The sequence below is a fragment of the Sorex fumeus genome, unplaced genomic scaffold, assembly GCF_029834395.1.
Source record: "Sorex fumeus unplaced genomic scaffold, SorFum_2.1 ptg000130l, whole genome shotgun sequence".
In the NCBI taxonomy this organism is placed as follows: Eukaryota; Metazoa; Chordata; class Mammalia; order Eulipotyphla; family Soricidae; genus Sorex; species Sorex fumeus.
The window spans coordinates 9595195-9613541 of record NW_026606187.1 but is presented as its reverse complement, the minus strand read 5'-3'; the positions used below and the strand labels follow the sequence as shown (position 1 = coordinate 9613541).

Here is an 18347-nt window from a genome sequence, read left to right as displayed (position 1 = left end):
GCTAGGTAAGTAGCTTCATTTGCTTATTCTTTCATGTTACTGTAAGTACGTCTGATCAATGTTCATCATAAAAATGCTACGTATTTTTAAGTGAACTTACATTTGCTCAATGATATTTCAGTTGTGAATGATAGCTCCTTAGTTTCCAGTTGTGTGTATTATTATAAAGCTATTGATTTTGCATAATTTATAAATATTAATTATGTTTAAATTACTGGACTACCATATTTGTATGTGGGATATAAGCTTCAAGTTTCTACCATTTTGTTCTAGATTTTGCAATTATACAAACTCCTCAGGTATAGGTCATAAAATGTAGTCCTTTCTTCTATTAATTCATCTGATGTTAACTTTTTCATTCACCCAGTCTTAGAAGAATTCAGAGTAGGGAAATATATATTTGGAGAAGCATATTGATGATGCCATAGATCTTACTAGGTTTTAAGAAAACCAATTTCATCATCATCATCATCATCATCATCATCATCATCATCATCATCATCATCATTTTATGCCTCCATCTTAGCCTAATCTCAGAAATGGCAAACATAAGTAAACTGGTAACTGTGACAAAATTAAAAGAATATTTAAAATCTGATACTACACTTGATCTTAGCCAAAAGGCCGAGAAGCGATTAGTCAATTACCTTGTCGACTTTATAGAAGAAAAGCTATAACAAATGAATTTAAAAGACGTTTCTGCTGAAAAATCTAAATAATAGACACACCTGAATTCCAAAATAGGAATCATATACAGAGACTAAAATGCCATTCAAATTCACAAATAATAGAAAATGTGGAAATGAAATGGGAAACTCTTAGCCTTTCATATTGACAAAGGTTATCAATATCAGTTATTAATGACCGTATGAATTGTGAAGAAAGGGTCATTCTTACACCATGCTATAGGAAGTAGAAACTGACATTGAGTATTGGGAAAGGAATATAAGTAACTATAATCTAAAATTTATAGTGTATATATCTTTAACTCAGACTTCTTCAGTTAACTTATTCCACCAACTATTTCATAAAGTACAATATAACACAGCCTCCATGGATACTCAAAACAGCATTTTTATCACTGTAGAAAGTGCACATAAGGAATTGGGTAAATTAATGATGGCACAAGCATAGAGCTTACTCTAGAGCCATGTAAACAATAGTTTAGAGTTATATTTATCCACATATAAAAACATTCAGACCATTTTATGCAGCAATAAAGTCACATGTTTATTGTAACCTTATTTCCTTACAGTTACTTTGATATTTACATACTGTCAGGGTCCACTTGGGCTGCTCTAATAGAATACATAGGCTGGGAGGCTTAGAAACAAGAGACACTTGCTTTTCACAGTTTGGAGGCTAGAAAGTGCAAGGCTGAGGACAGCTGGCAGAGAGGGTGTCTGCTGAAAGTGCTGCTTCCTGAATGCCTTTCCTGTAATGCAAATCACAGAAGTGGGAGCATTTTCAAGCTGCATTTCCATCTCTCCAAACCATCAACTTTTGGAGGATTGGAGTGGGGGTGTTGGCAGACTTCAACATATAAATTCTGGGCGGAAACATTTAGACTATAGTACATACACCTAAAAGATTTCCTGACAGCCATGCCTTTAATGCCTTTTGATGGGGAAATTATTAAAATTCTTTATGGTATTCCACAGCCCACATCCTATCTTCTTCCCTGATCAAATTCTGTGTTTATCTACCTCTATATCTCCCATGGCACTTGTTACAACTTTTAAGTGTTCATTTATTGAGTTACTTTCCTGGTTATCAACCATATCTCAGTATACTAGAAACTGTGAAACAAGGAACATTACTTTTCCATTCATCACCACTTGACACCTATTCAATGATCAATTAATATGTATAAGTGAATGAATATCCATGGAGAAATACCTATAGATTTTCTTCGGAATGTTGATGATGCTTTTCTCTGGGTGCTGAAAAGTGTGGACAATTTTAAATTTCTTATTTATATACTTATACTTTTATTGATATCATGATATGAATTTATGTTTAGAATATTTTTATTTATCTACAACTGTGTAATAATATGTGCTTCTATAAATATAAAGTCAGCATGTGTCTGCTTTTAAAATATGCAACTGATTAATCCTCCCCCACCATTTAATTCACCATCACTTTCAGATTAAATTTGAAACTCTTTAGGGTTTCATCGCATATCCCACAAGGAATGTCTCTTAGGGTGAGATTCAAATCCCCTCTCAAAACTGCTCCCATGTTCCCTTTAAATCTTTCCTTTTTCTTTTGCTGGTGAATTTGTGTTGACAGTTGAACCTGATTGTGAGCAGAACAGCATCTGTCTTCATACTGAGCACCTGCTCACTACCATCTTCCAGAAGGTTCTGGTTTAGTCCCATTTCCAGTTCTCATCAATTGTATTAATAGGCCCATGAAGAGTGAGCTTCAAGTTATCTAAGGGATTGGTTCTACCTCTAAAGTATGAACTCTAACTCTAGGATATTGCTGAGAAACTTTTACCACTTTGTTAACTACCCAAAAGAACGGAAACTGATAATACTGACCAGAATTGGGATTTTTATCAGAAATAATTTTTCAGCTGGAGAAACATCTAATAACATAGGTTTTTTGTGTGTCTTACATGAGTTCCCCTCCTCACTCAAAACTCCCAGTTCAGGATATCTGTATATGGATAAACATACATCTATTTTTGCTTCTTGCCTCATTGGCTTCATAATTTAAAGCCATATAAATTCTCCATGCATCTGTAGTTACTTTTTATTTTTACTTTCTAATTGCTCGTCTATTAATTAAAATGTTCAATAAGTCCACAAGGAATCAGAAGGGAAGTAGAGTATTTCCTTTCTACAGAGTATTTCTGACACAGGTCATATTCAACATTACTCACTCCTTTCATTGTCTCCAATGTTTCTGTAGGTCAAGAATTTAAACTCAATGGGAAATACTGGCTTAGACTCCCACTTGATTGCATGTGGAACTGGAGTTGTTTAGGGACCAATTGGTCTGATCTCTCATGCAACATTCCTGTGTTGTCTACTATGGACAACAGCTTTTAGTAGTTATAGTGCAACATCTCATTAGTTTGGAGTTTTTTACAACAATGGGAGTTTTTGCGTGCATGCAAAATATTCTCTTGTTACTTGGGGAAAATGTTCTTGCCTTTCACCCCTTCCTTGTGGACCCTGACCTCAGTTCATAGTTCTATGAATCTGAGAGAGAAATAAAGAGAGGTAAGAAGGGAGAGAGAGAACATCATATAATCTGTCTTGGCTGAGGACTGGAAAAGTAAATCTAATCATTCACTGTTCCCACGTTTGTTCATTTCCACTGTAAGCATGTACTCTGCACCTGTGACCTGGAGGTGCACAAAGGAAAGAACAATAATTCAAGAACAAAGACAAATGAGGTGTCATCCAAAGCTTGTTGCTTGTCCCCTGCACAGTTCAGGAGAGAAACACATGAACAGATAAATACAAAAACTTCCTGACACAGATATGCTTTCGGAAATAGCACTCGGCTATGTTGGGACTAGGCTTGGCATGGGTCGTATTGTATGGAGACAATTCAGTCAATAATATTTTAAATCCAGGCATATATCTTGAGTTTCAGCAAAGGTAAAAACCAGGAAATAGGGCAGAGAGAGATAGTACAGCAACTCAGGTACTTGTCTTGCACACAGTAAACCTGAGTTTGATACTCAGCAATGCATTTGATTCCCTGTGCCTTACAAAGCCTCCTGGGCATGACCCCCAAATAAATAATCAAGAAAGCAAAAAAACAGGAAACAATAAGCCCTTGTATGAAATCAAACAAGTCATCAATGTGGTAATAGAGAGAGCTAAAAACCGGAAGTCTCGACTGAATTATGGTAGTGGTGGACAGGGACTAGTGGGTAGGTAGTGAACCGTGTCCATCTAAAGAGTTAGAGCCAGAGAGGCAATAGGAATGAAGCAGGATGGAACAGCAGCTTTGTCTTGTTTTATGACTAATTTTATGTGCTGGATTTTTATGTCTTTTGTAAAACCGCATGTCTTCCTTGTGTGATACAGGTTATGCATAAAGGCTCTCTCTTTCTCTTTCTATTTCTCTCTCTCTCTGGGGATCACACCTGGCTGTACTCGGGGATTACTCCTGGTTCTGTAGTCTGGGATCACTTTTGGCAGTGCCTTGGGGACCATATGCAGTGTCAAGGATCAAGCCATAGTTGGTAACATGCAAAGCAATCACCATACATGCTATACTATCTATCACTTTGGCCCATGTTTCTTTTAAGACAGGAGTAGGGGGAAACATGTGGAGAGATAATACAGTGCGTAAGGCCCTTGCCATACACAAAGCAAATTGTTTGATTCTTTCCCAGCATCCCATCTGGTCCCCCACGCACTGCCAGAAATGATCCCTGAGTGCAGAGCCAAAAGTAACTACTAGGTGTGGGCCCAAAACGAAACAAAACCAGAAGTGGGAGGACAGAAATCCAAGCAAGTGATCAGTGTAAAAGAAGCAATCAAGGTGAGAAAATTGTGTGCACAGACCTTGGTCTAATCAGAAGTAATCCAGCTCACATCCAAGAGAAAGACCCCCAGAGAAGTGCTGGCGAATCAGAAACTGACAGTGAAGCATCTCACTTAACACTTGTATGTGTCCCCTTCTTTACAAAGCAGGAAGGAGGGAAAGCAAGGTTTCTATGGGGGAGTCCCCAGATCGCAACTTGCTCTGGATTATGGAAATGAGGACACAGACGGAAAGAATCTGAAGAGGTGAGCCACACAATAAGCAATGGCAATGGCCACAGAAATGAGAAAAATTAGGTAGGCCTCAGGTTCAGTTCCTGCAACTGAAACATTTTCGGTTTCCCCGAAATGAAACAATACGAAACTAGCCAACCAAGACTCCCCTAGGAAAATCCTTGGGCCCAGCAAGTGAACTCAATCACCATGTTCCATATCAGCAATGACTTACACCAGAAATTGTATTTTGTTAGCTGCAAAGAATGAGTGGCTTATGTGATTATATGTCAGAGTCCTTGTCTTGAAACTGCTGTGTCAGTGTGAACTTGGACCCTAGCTCAAGCTAGTAATAAAATCCCTTGCTTTTGCATAAGAGTGGTCTCTTGCTTCTATCTCAAGACCAGCTTAACAAAACCAAGAGGGGGTGTAAGGAGGTAGATAGTCAGTATGAGAAAGTATGAGAGAGTTGTGTCACAGTGTTGGGCCTCAGGCATATCAGAGTGTAGTCGGATGGGATATGGAGCATAAGCGTGAGTTCCAAACTACAACCAAACTCAAAAATGTTCCTATCTCCGAAGCAGGCTGGGAGGTGGGAGGGAATGTGCAGATGCTGATGCTGGGAATTGACACTGGTGATGGGATTGGGACTGGGACATTGTACACCGGGAACTCAATATAAATAGCTATGTAAATCACAGGGTCTGAATATTTTTTTAATTTAATGTAAATTAGGGCTGAAGCAATAGCACAGCGGGTAAGGCCTTGCACACGGCCGATCTGGTCGGCCCAGGTTCGATTCCTCAGCCCCTCTCGGAGAGCCCGGCAAGCTACCGAGAGTATCTCGCCCGCACAGCAAAGCCTGGCAAGCTACCCATGACGTATTTGATATGCCAAACACAGTAACAACAAGTCTCACAATGGAGAAATTACTGGGCCCACTCAAGAAAATCGATGAACAATGGGAGGACAGTGCTAGTGGACAGTGCTAGACAGCGCTTTTTTAATAATTAAAATGTTAAAAGCAGAAAGGAGAATAAGGAAAACTCTAAATGTTTAGCCTCACAAAGATGTCGTTATGAACAGAAGGAGTCCAAGCTGTGTGAACAAAGCCACGCCATTTTGTGGATTTATTTCATTTTGTGTGATAGAGTTAGCTCGTAAGTTGCTTGCAAGGTCATTGATAACCAGACCCAGACCCCGGGCCTCACGTTTCTGGTTATCAATGCAGGGCAGAGACTTCCTACCTTGAACTCTGGCCAATTTGATTGGCAACACTCCAGTGTGATTGGCCAGTGGACCCTTAAATGACAGGCTTCTCTCAGAACCACAGAACTTCTGGATCTCCCTGTCTCCAAGGTACCTGGGACCTGGCATAAACCTTTATCTCCACCTTGTCCTAACATGCCAGAGGCTGGGATGGACACTGTCTGACTTGTCTCCAAACTGTTTGGGGGACAGTGCCCCTGTTGACCCCATCCCTCTGCCAGGCTTGCATTGGGTGGACAGAACAAACCTGAGCTGAGACTATGTAGCTCACCAGATGCCTAAGACATATCACATTAAGAGCACCTGGGTTGTGACTTCAGTGGGCTAGAGGAGAAGATATGATTTGTAATATCATTTGAGTTATCTGAACACTCAGTTGGATTTGCTTACATATATATTTGATTTCAGGGATGATCTTGATTGTGTACAATTGTCAAATAAATTAGAAGTGTTTGAGCATATCCAACTCCACTCACCTCTATCACACTTGTGACAGATGCGTAACAAGTTAATTGGAACACTGAAATTTCATTCTCTCTCCCTCTATCTCCTCTCTCTCCCTATCTCTCTCTCTCTCTTGCTCTGTGTGTGTGCATGTACATCTGCGTGCTTGTACATGTGTACATATGTGCACATGCAAAGGCAATGAACTATTTCCAAGAAACTTTCTTCTGATGGAAAATTTTATTTTATGAAATCACATGGCTCCATTCACAAAATTGTCTTGTTCTTATCATTGGTAAATAAAACCTTCAGAGCTCTTGTATTTGGAAAACAGGATATTGCAGACTTTTATTTATTTATTTTATTTTGGGGGTCACTCTTGGCCATGCTTAAGGGTTACTCCTGTCTCTGCACTCAAGAATTACAACTGGCGGTGCTCAGTGGACTACCTGGGTTGGCCAAGTGGAAGGCAAGCCCCTTACTTACGAAAATTTTTTCCAGGTCCTCAGACTAAAACTATTTCATTGCTTGCACTGTTTTTTTTTCAAACTAAAGCTATATAAATCTTATTGTTAGCCATTTCTTTTTAAATTGATAAGATGGCCCCTGTGGCATCTGACCTGGAAGCTGGAGGGCAAGTCCTCTGATCCTTCTGGGAACCTCAGGGTTATGCATGGCTCCCGAGACTAGGGGTCTGGAGGGTGGCCTAGGTGTCTGGAGGGTGGCGATTAGGGAAGAAGCAACTCTGTGGATGCTCTGAAGTTTGCTGTTAGATGCAGAAAGCAGTGGCTACCCAGAGACCAAGGAGCTGAAAACTTGGCAGAGAGTGTGGGAGACACCCAGGGATCTGGGAGGGAAAGCTACTGTCCCTCAATTAGACTTACGGTCCCCTGAATGTCCTGGCCCATGGCACCTGTCCTGCGGTTCACCCCAGCATCACTATAATGCAGACCTAAACTCAACTTGCTCTCGAAGTGGCAAGAAGCACATCCTTTTGCCCCTGTCAGCCTTGGTTCAAAGCTGCAAAAGACGGCCAGGTTCTCTTTTGTGCAAGAATGTGAAGATTAAAGAAGATACGAGGGAGATGCTGTCCAGCACATTCTAGCATCATGAACATAACCGATGCTCCTGGTTATGATCTTCTCTCTGCAGCATCATACTTTTGCATCAAATTGTGGCCAATTAGGTACTAATTACAAGAAACTGTCTACCTCTTCCCAGAAACTGGATGCAGCCACAGGATTTTTAAAGTCTATCTGGATAGGCAACTCCAACCAACACTCTACCTATGGAATACTTTGGAGCCCAGAGGGTGATATCAAACAGCCTGTGAACTGTGGCAGGCTTTTGATGCTCTACATGGAAATGTAATGATTGCGACAAATATCTTTTCAATTACAATATTGCAAGACTGTAGGATTCATTTGCATACCCCTGATGATCTCATTAGCCACTGTTTTATCTCCCCCTGTCTATCTGTCCCTAGTTAATTGGGTCCTGTGGTATTAACTGCCTGAAAAGGCAGTTTTGTGCTCCTGAATTTCAGATTTGGACTTTGAAGAAAGTTGGTGCTGGGAATGTGATGTTGTAAGCAGATCTTGTAAGAGGTTTTCTGAGTTCTTATCTCCTTCCTTAACATCTCTTAAGTCAACTATTTGAGGTTTATCTGCCTATGCACAGTGCTCAAATCCACAGCACACCTAAAACCACCTCCTCTCTTCATTAAGTTGATTCCATTTCTACTTCCTCACCGAGATGCTTGGTCCCATCAGCCATTAGGCATCCTGCGTTTATATTTCCAGCTGTCAGTTTGAAATACAGTGAGTGTCTATCTGACTATTGCATCTTGCACAATCAGCACACAAGCTCGGACCTTCCTACTTTCAGAGGGTGGAGCAATAACGCACCACCAGCAGAGCTGGCACAGCACAGCTGGAGTCGACGCCAGCAGACAGGTAACCATTGCATTGTGTGGGCTAGAAAGACACCATACCATGTTGTGTGTGTGTGGTGTGTTTTCCTGGCATCCTCTGGGACCTTCTCCTGTTGTTTTTTTCCCCAATTGTTTTGTGTGTTGTATTTTTGTTACTTGTGTTCAATAAGAACATGGTGGTTAGGGAAGGGGTAGAGCTGAGTGGCAGAGCACATGCTTGGTATATACCAACCCCTCACATGAAGACAAAATGGTGGGTGAACTTTTTCCCACTCGCAGTTGGATGATATTTGACTTTGACAGTGGTATCTGCAGAGAACAGCCATCTCCTCCACTGTACTTTCTTCACCAAACAGAGCAATTGACCTGCACTTAGAACTGAGGGATTCTGACCGTGACTTAACTGCACAGTGATCACAAAAAGCACTCACAAAGGGGCTTGACAAGTTTTTAATAACATGTTGAGCCACACTTTGGTCATGAAACATGGGCCATCTCTCTGCACCTTGCAGGCAGAAGATAGAAGTGGATCTAACCTGAGATGTCTTTTGTTTCAATGTTCAACAATTTCTGCCTCTTCCCCAAGAGCAAAGATGACAGAGCTGCCAGCTCACTCACCCAAGGAAGACACGAGTATGTGCGAGCTCTTGTCTCCAAACATGGACTATACTTTTTATTTTTCATGTATATTGTGAAGCAAAATAACTTCAGGGAGAGGGAGATGTCCGAGAGAGAGAGAGAGAGAGAGAGAGAGAGAGAGAGAGAGAGAGAGAGAGATTTCTAAGAGAAAGAGAGATGTCTAACAGAGAGTACCAGCTTCTTGACAGGGGAAATAGCCTAAAATACATATTTCAGGTTGAGATTGGGCATCCTCCAGAAAGGGTAAATGTATGCCATAAAGTAAATGAAGGAAATTGAAGTTTTAGATGTGGGTGATACCCAAGATATGGAAAAGTCTTTCTTTTTATTTTTATTTTCATGAAATTCTTTGTCTAAGAACTGGAGGAAAATCCCCTATGCATGGTCCACTTTCTGGAATTCTTTTTCCTGCCTGCTACCATGTTCTCAGATGTATGCATGAGTTATCAGATTGGGGAATATGATCTACATCTACACCCACACACAGACACCCCAACACTTGGCCTGATCTAAATGCATGGCATATGGAATTATAACTTGCAAAAAACTTGCTGATTTTTACTTCTGAAGCTGAACCTCTCTCATTGATCCTCTGCTGCCTCCTTGGTGAATGAGGGAAGAGGCATAAAGCCTGTGGCCAAACCACAGAAAGCAGCATGCCTGCTGACTGGGCAACGGTGGATTCAAGCAAGGTCATCTAAGGGCAGCAAATAATACTTGGTGCCTTGGCACCAGAACTTGGGACCCTATAGCCCCCAAGGGTTCTTAATGGGTTGCAGATCTGAAATTGCACTTAACTGAATAAATGAACAAATACTTGAGCAAGTGGAATAAGTTAACAGGCAAACAAAATGTAATAAATGAGTGGTCTTTTTACTACGAACCATTGATAAGGGAGCTAGAGAATAATTTAAATAAAGCACAATTGGATAACACTGGCATCAGCCATTAAAAATATTTTTAAATGCAAGACTTTCAGAGTAATATAATAAGAAAAAAATCTATGTGCTTGGGTACGATAGTTTCCATGTCATGCCAAAGGTGTGCAGAATGTTAGGCTTCCCATCTCCTAAAGGCACCTGAACTTCCCTTGGTGATATTCTGTGACCTCTCCATTGGTGTGTGTTATGGGCATTGGCAGTCATGCCTGTGTGGGGAACAATGTCTCCCAACAGCCTGTATGTGCAGGAAGTGGGCTGCCTGACTCATGCCACAAAGAAATAATAAGCATAAAAGAAATTGCAATGAATTTTAATCCCCTCCCAAAGGGCTTACTGATACATTTAAGTTCTATCTATGGTCTAGTGCACTTTAATTATTACATCAAGGTCTCAATTTTTTCTCAAAGCAATTAGAAAAATATGCCACAACAAACGCATACTTAAGTGTAATAAAACTAAAAAAAATACTACAATAAATGCATACTTCAGTGGAATAAAACTCCACCTGAATTATTCGTTCTTTAGCATGAACTTTCTTCACTCATGATTGGTAGAAAAATATTCATCTACCAAATTTGCTAAAAGCTATAGAGATATACATCCCATTTGAAAGTTGTTTACTGAAATAAGGTAAAGAGTATTGTCTGGCCGAATGGACACCCCAACTAGAGAGACTCGGAGAGCTTTTATATTTTCCCTAAACAATTTCTCCTCAAGCTTTTTTTTTGTTAACTTAGAATTGGTAAAAAAAAAAAAAACTATTGGCTCTTCACTCTTTTTATAAGATAGGGTGGAAGACTGCATATTTGCTGTGCATAGTCTTTGTCTTTGCTCATTTATTTATTCATTTGGCAAATATTTTTATGTAGTCTATTTCCAGCTACTCTACTGAATATTTAAGATGCTCTGAGGAGCCAAAATGGTGAGTTTCTGGCTATAATGAAACTTTTAGTGGGGAAAGGAGAATGGTGCTATAATATAATATATGTAGTGTGATAACATTTTGTAAATGCAAGCACATGAGTAATTAATAAGATCAGGCCAGGTCACAAAGATCAATATCAAAGTATAATCAGTGGCATTATTACACTTCTACCTGGTCCCTACATTGTACTTGAGGTAAAAAATATTGGAAACACTTTAGATTTCAAGACCAGTCTGACAATCTTTATTTTTTTAGTCCTACCCATAATGATAGTGATAAAAATTAGAGTACGAATCTCAGCTCCTATTTTTTTTTAAATTAGTATTAGACATAAACTCAGGATGTGCTTACTTTGCAAGTCTCTATCTGCCACTGCCTACTATGCAGACTGTACTTGGTCCAACGACCTGCGCTAGATACAGGGGCAGCTAGAGGGAGATCAAGATGATAATTAAGTGATAAAACTGGGACAGGCTTCCTGAAAGCTGACTCTCCAGGTTCCTGTTCTGAGCACATCTGTCTGAACTCGTTCACATTTCCCACTGAGATAGTAGCAGAGATAGGATTCCATCTTAGATATAAGAAAACTGAGCCACAGGAAAGTCTAGTCATTTTGCCAATGTCACACAGCAGGTCCTTTATGGAGATTCTTGGAATTAAAAAGCTCACTGCAGAGATTTCTCCAGACCCAAATTATCAAATTTCTAGAATTCCAGGAGTGCACGGATGCTCTTGTGGCCACGTGACATCTTATGCTTTCATAACCAGCAATACAAAATAAATTATCTAGCATATGCTTTTTTGGCAGGTTTGAGTGTTAGCAGGAAAATTCAAAATAATGGTGGTGGGAAGGTGTAATGGTGGTGGGATTGAAGTCAAAATATTGACTATAATTCATTATTGTGAAAAACTTTATGAAAACAAAAAAAAAAAACAGAGGCTGTAGCTGTCAGGCTGCTGGTAGATAGAACACTACCCAGCAGCATCTATGACTGACAGAGCATGGGACTCAGGTCTACATGAGGCTGAACTAAGGCTGAAGGAGCATTTTCAAAGGGACTTCATTAGTGACAAGAAAGAGCCTCCACCGAGCACAGGGAAGAAATGGCTGGACAGATCAGGGTAGAAAATGGGTTGCAGTAAAGGACAGAACCTCACCAGCATCTCAAAGAGGAGTGTTGGTTTTTGCTTCGGTGACATTGCACAGAAGAAGTGCATATCTGGTTGCTAGGAGCAGGAGCTTCATAGACCTGTGCTTAACACCTGGGCCACTCTTTGCCACCTACCTTCTCCCTGAGTATCCTCCTTCCCCATTACTCTTGGTGCTCTCTGATGTGCACTTACTGCTTTCAATTTTCTTTGTTAGTTTTCCCTTAACAGTACACTAAACAGAAACCATTGACCCACCCCTGCTACATACCTTCCAGACCTAATATCTAACTGCAACCCAGGCTTACCTAAAGTCTGACAGTGCCCTCCTTCAGGCACCAGAATTTCTCTTCTTCTTCTCTCTAAGGCACTATGTCATCCCTAGAAGCACAGCATCCTACAAGACTGGAGTTAGAGATATGATCATGCCCCACCACAAGTGGATATAAGACAATATCCTTTGAAGTAGCCAGAGAGGACTGGGCGGTATGAGAGCCTCAGGAAGGGTAACATTTCCAGAAGGGGGAAAGGAACAAATTAATTATACACGTATTTGAGCCAGGATTTTACCAAATTAGCACTTTTATGGCCGACCCGAGTTCGATTCCTCCACCCCTCTCGGAGAGCCCGGCAAGCTACTGAGAGTATCTCGCCCGCACGGCAGAGCCTGGCAAGCTACCCATGACATACTCGATATGCCAAAAAAGAGTAATAACAAGTCTCATGATAGAGACGTTACTGGGCCCGCTCGAGCAAATCGATGAACAACGGGAGGACCGTGACCGGGACTGTGAGCACTTTTATGTACATTTGTGCAAATCCACAGGGCTCCTCTGCTACTTTGGAGAGACTCAGTTAGGATTCAATTTTCTTGTACTATCACATTCTAACAGATAATCTCGATGTGCCAAGGACATGGCAGTCATGTACTAAGTAGAAAGCCATCGCCTCTGCTACTCTGCAGTTGGAGATGAGCAGGCGAGTGAGCTGACTCCAAAGTCTGCGATCTTGGCAGATGTTCTCTGAACAAAACACAGCCTGGACACCTTTGCATTGGAGTCAGCAAAGTCTTATCCTAGATCTGTCAGCGCGTTGCAATGTGGTGCTAGGAAAATAGCATAAAAGAAAAAAATAATTTTCTTGAAGAACATTCGTAGCTTTGAAGAAGGAGCACCAAAAACAAAACAAAACAAACAAAGAAAAAATACTTTCCATTCACTTGAAGCCTGAATATTTAAGTTCTGAATAAAGCATATACAGAACTTGACCCCACAACCCTAGCCAGGCAGGCTAAAGATCCAAGCTCTTCCAGCTGGAAAACCTGCTAGTCTGAGGATTAGACTCGTGAAGCTTTCTTTCTGGAAGGAGAGTGTGTTGCATAGCGCTCTGTTTCTGTTTTACATTATTCTGCACCTCATTTTTTTGGGTCATTTGTTCGCACTGGATCCAAGTAACAAATCCAGGAGACAATAGAATCAGTTTTCCTCTCTCTGACAGAAGGGGAGAGGGTGAGGAAAACTGAGCGATCACTAGCACCTGGACCCTTTCTCTTTGGAGTTACCATCTTTTGTTTTCAAAGAGAGAAAACAAAATATTTTAGGAAGAAATTGTTATCACGTGTTTTTGTGGCAGGTAATATACTTCAAAAAAATTAATGAAAATACCAATATCTACTTTTGGTCCATTTTAACATGATTAGGTCAACTAGTTAAGTCTTTCCCATGGGTCATGGTGACTGGAATGCGAGGGGCTTGACTCACATCAAACATGAGAAAGGGGGCTGGAGAGATAATACAATGGGTAAGGCATTTACCTTTCACGGGGTTGATCTGGGTTCGATTCCCCAGCAGCATATGTTCCCCCTGAGTGGTCCCTGAACATAGAACCAGGAGTTAGCTCTGAGCACTGCCAGTGTGACCCAAAAACAAAGACAGGAAAGGTAAGCTTTCCCGGTGGACAGCCCATGGGCATCTGAACTACTGAACAGAGACTGATAAACCAGGGCAGCGGTGGGATTCCTGCACAAACCAATTGGTTGAGTTACATGTGTGCATTCCTACCTATCCCTTATCACCAGACAGGGATTTCCACACACATAAAAATAAACACTTCCAACACGCTGAACACTCACACAGCCTGAAGGCTGACCAAGTGCTTGGAAGAGTGCTTAGAAGGTGGGTCAGATCAGGTTCTCAATAGAACTTACTATCATGGGCAAATGGTAAGTAGGTGCTTGGACTTGACGTTTTCTTGTGTTTTGTTGTTGCTGTTATTGTTTCACTTACATATAGGGGGCTATAGAAAGCCTGAGAAACTGGCCTGTGGGCATCCAGGTATGACAGAGCAGAGCTGATATCTCTCATGGACCAACTGAAGCCAGACATGAGCCAACATTGTCTCCAACCTCCACATGCCCTGAAAGGATTCACTCAATGGGTTGCCAACAGTGTTCATTTTTCCCTGATTCCTTCACTAATTGATGATGGAATATTCTCTGAGTTTCTGCCAGAAATTGAGTCATTAACTCTGTAAGTTTTTGGTTATCTTTGTTAAATCCAGTTATAACAACTTGACCGTTCACTTAATGAATTTATAATCCAGCAGGAATATAAATGATAAATGATAAGTGAGTAGAACAAGTACACTGAGCCCACCATCAACGGAATTGGTGTAGGCTTGGAAAGGTCAAAATGGTGGTTAATTTTGGCCAGCAGGATGAGAATTCTGTTGAGAAAGCTGGTCACAGGAGCCAGTATAAAAGGCCTGGCATAAGTATAAGTGGTCTAGTATAAGTATAAGACTACTATTAGAGATACTGCTAATACTAATAATGCCAAAGGGAGAACATCCAGAATGCCACTGCATAGAAAGAGTTCTAGAATTTTCTCTACTGTATGATGCGAATCATATGTTGAGAATTTCCCAGAAATTACCTGCGTAAAACTAGGACTCAGACTGTGGTGGGGTCTGGCCAACCTCCAGGAACCTCCATGCAGACTTGAGAAACAGCCATGAGGCATTGCTATGCTTTTGTTTTGCTGGATGATAAACAATTGAAAAGAAGAGATATTGAAAAGGGGGTTTCCAAAAGTCTGTGGCTCCAGAACAGAAGTATCCTGCCTAACTCACTGACTCAAGTGTGACCAGCTCTCTTAGTAATAGCCTCTGCAATTGTGCAAAGTTCCATGGGTTCTCTACTCCTCTTGATTCTTGGTTCTAGGAGAAAACAGACACTGCAGGCTGAACTGAAGCTCAGTACCCTTCCTCACACTTAGAGAACATGACACTAAGGCTGATGAAGTAGAAGAACCTTTCCAAGGTGGTACAGATGCCTATCGAGATAAAGGTCAAATTCCTGTCTGGCTCCAAATGCCACACTTTGGCTATGGAAAGAGAATGCCATTAATTAATGACGTTCTCCTTTGCTGTCTTCCAAGCAAGCTGCTGCTGTTCCTAGTTCAAGGTCCCAGGGAGACTCTCCAGCCTGGCTGCTGAGAACACTGGCTGCACACTTTCTTCACATCCTGAAGAAAGTAGGATACTTCACATCTTGAAGCTATTGGCTTCCTATTGCATTGTTCCAGTGGGCATTTATTTTCAGAGCTAAGTCTCTTGTTCTCTCTTTTGAGGTTAAGAATTCCAGGTTAAAGCCTGTGATCCTGAAAGTGAGTAGTAAACTCTGCACCACCCTCCACATGGATATACCTGGGGTCTGATGAAAATCAGGACCAGACCAACTGCTTCTTTAGAGGATCTCAACTGGTAGGAAGCACTGGGCTTTCTTTGGTAGAACATGCACCAGACCACATGCTGGTAGACCAAAAAGTGAAAATGAACAAGCTCTGCTCTGAATGGCCTTGCAACCTTGTCGGAAAGGTAAACAAATAAATAAGTGGAAAATTAAATGCTGTTGGTGGATCTTTAGGGAGTCCCATCAATTGTGGGAGATAGAACTGGGATATTATGGGATTGTGCGGGTGGGTAGAAAGTGGGGGTGTAGACATAGCTTCTATGCAAACTCTTATAATAAAAGAGGAATTTATTTATTTATCTATTTTGCTTTTTGGGTCACACAGCAATGCCCAGGGGTTACTCCTGGCTCTGCACTCAGGAATTACTCCTGGCGGTGCTTGGGGGACCTTATGGGATGCCGGGGATCGAACCCAGGTTGGCCACGTACAAGGCAAACGCCCTGTGCTATCGCTCTGGCCCCAAGAGGAATTTATTTTTAAAGAAATTCCTTTTTGTTGTTTAATTTGGGGGCTGCCCCCAGCAATTCTCAGGACTTACTCCTGTCTCAGCATTCAAGAATCATGTATGGGATGCCAGGGATAAGGATCAAACCCTAGTTGTTTACCTGCAAGGCAACACCCTCACCACTGCATTATCACTGTGCCCCCAGAAAGAAGAATTTCTTTTTTTTAAAATTTTTTAGTAGTGAAACGCCATGAGGTACAGTTATAGACTTATAAATTTTTGTGCTTGGGTTTCAGTTATACAATGATCAAGTACCCATCCCTCCATCAGTGCCCATCCTCCACCACCAGGGGTCCCAGCATTCCCCCCCCAACCCCCCCAATCCCACCCTGCCTCTGTGGCAGGGTATTCCCCCTTGTTCTCTCTCTCTAGAAAGAAGAATTTCTTATACAATCAAAAGGAGCTGGAAGAAGTTTCAGAGATACTCTGGTTAGTTTACTGAGTTCTTCAGGTGATTTCTGTTCTCTGCTGGGATGGGAAGATGGGAACGTTGTGTCTTTCTCTGTTTCTTTGCAATATTGGTCAAGTATTTTGGAGAACAGCAAAGTGCTGAAAGAACTGAAATGAAGGATGACTTTCACAGACCACAGTTTAGGGTTTTTAAGAATATTTTCCCTTAAGTCTCAATATTCCCCATGCTTTTGGTATGATTATTGTCTGCTCTGTAAATAAGCTAGAATCAGGACCACAAGCACTGTGTACATTTGGTATGATACAGAAATGTCAGGACTCATTCCTTGATCTGTGCAATATTTATGTTTTTTTTTTAAACTTGTATGGGGCTGGAGCGATAGCACAGCGGTAGGGCGTTCGCCTTACAAGCGGCCAGCATGGCCGACCGGAGTTCGATTCCTCCGCCCCTCTTGGAGAGCCCGGCAAGCTACCGAGAGTATTCAATATGCCAAACACAGTAACAACAAAGTCTCCAATGGAGACGTTACTGGGCCCGCTCGAGCAAATCGACGATCAACGGGAGGGACTTTACCTTTACCTTTACCTTAAACTTGTATAACTGAAACCCAGGTTTGAAATTCTAGACTCAGTATTATCCTGTTTGCACTTGCCAGCAACCTTACTCAAGTCAGAAACCAGACACATGTGAATCACTGTAGCCAAAATAAGTGAAAAAAGAAAAAGAAAGAAAAGGCAGGGCTACAATCAATGCAGTTCTCTAGGGAGACTCACTTAGACAAGGGCTTAATGTCGCTGATGTATCTGTTACTTGGTTGTATGTCAAATAAAATGAACATTATTATATTTTCACCAATCAATGGTGAGACGTTTTGGTTCTAGGAAAACAATGCCTTCCTCATAGTTGACACCTTGCCTGCTGGCGACAAAAAGTCGCCTATCTTCGAAAACTCTTGAGCTAATTCGCCAGCGTGGTTTGGCGCATGCCTCAGGCAACCGCAAGCTAACGTCCGAGCTTGCAAAGCAGTGCAGAGATGCGATCAAGGAAGACCTCAAAGAGAGAAGAGCAGAAGTACTGGTAGATGCGGCAGAAGCCGGGAAAAGTATTCGTAACGCCCGCCTGTCCTTCGCCAACTATAAGACCAAGATGACTGCCCTCCGACGTCCTGATGGATCCATCACATCCTCCAGAATGGCAATGGAGAAGATTATCCATGACTTCTACTCAAATCTCTTCGATAGCCATGTCCACTTGCCGACATACCAAATTCCACAGGATGGATATGTCGTTCCCAATGTTCTCCCTTCCGAAATCCGACACGCCATTTCGTTGGTAAAGAAGCAAACAGCACCCGGCCCAGACAAGGTCAGACCTGAACACCTGAAGAACCTGCCGTCAGTACTCATCAATACACTGGCTCGGCTCTTCACTCGCTACCTGTCTGAATGCAAGGTTCCGTCCCAATGGAAAACCAGCAGGACCGTACTACTGTTCAAGAAGGGAGACATCCATGACATTGGCAACTATCGCCCGATCTGCCTATTGTCTGTCATCTACAAGTTGTTCACTCGAGTCATCCTGAATAGGATTGGCAGAACACTAGATGAAGGACAACCATGCGAGCAAGCAGGGTTCCGCAAAGGATTCA

At 41.6% G+C, this 18347-nt stretch overlaps 1 pseudogene; it reads right to left on the bottom strand.

Moving 5' to 3' along the window:
* Positions 1–506: 506 nt before the first annotated feature.
* LOC130046030 (uncharacterized) lies at positions 507–636 on the bottom strand (annotated as a pseudogene).
* Between the last annotated feature and the right edge of the window lie 17711 nt (positions 637–18347).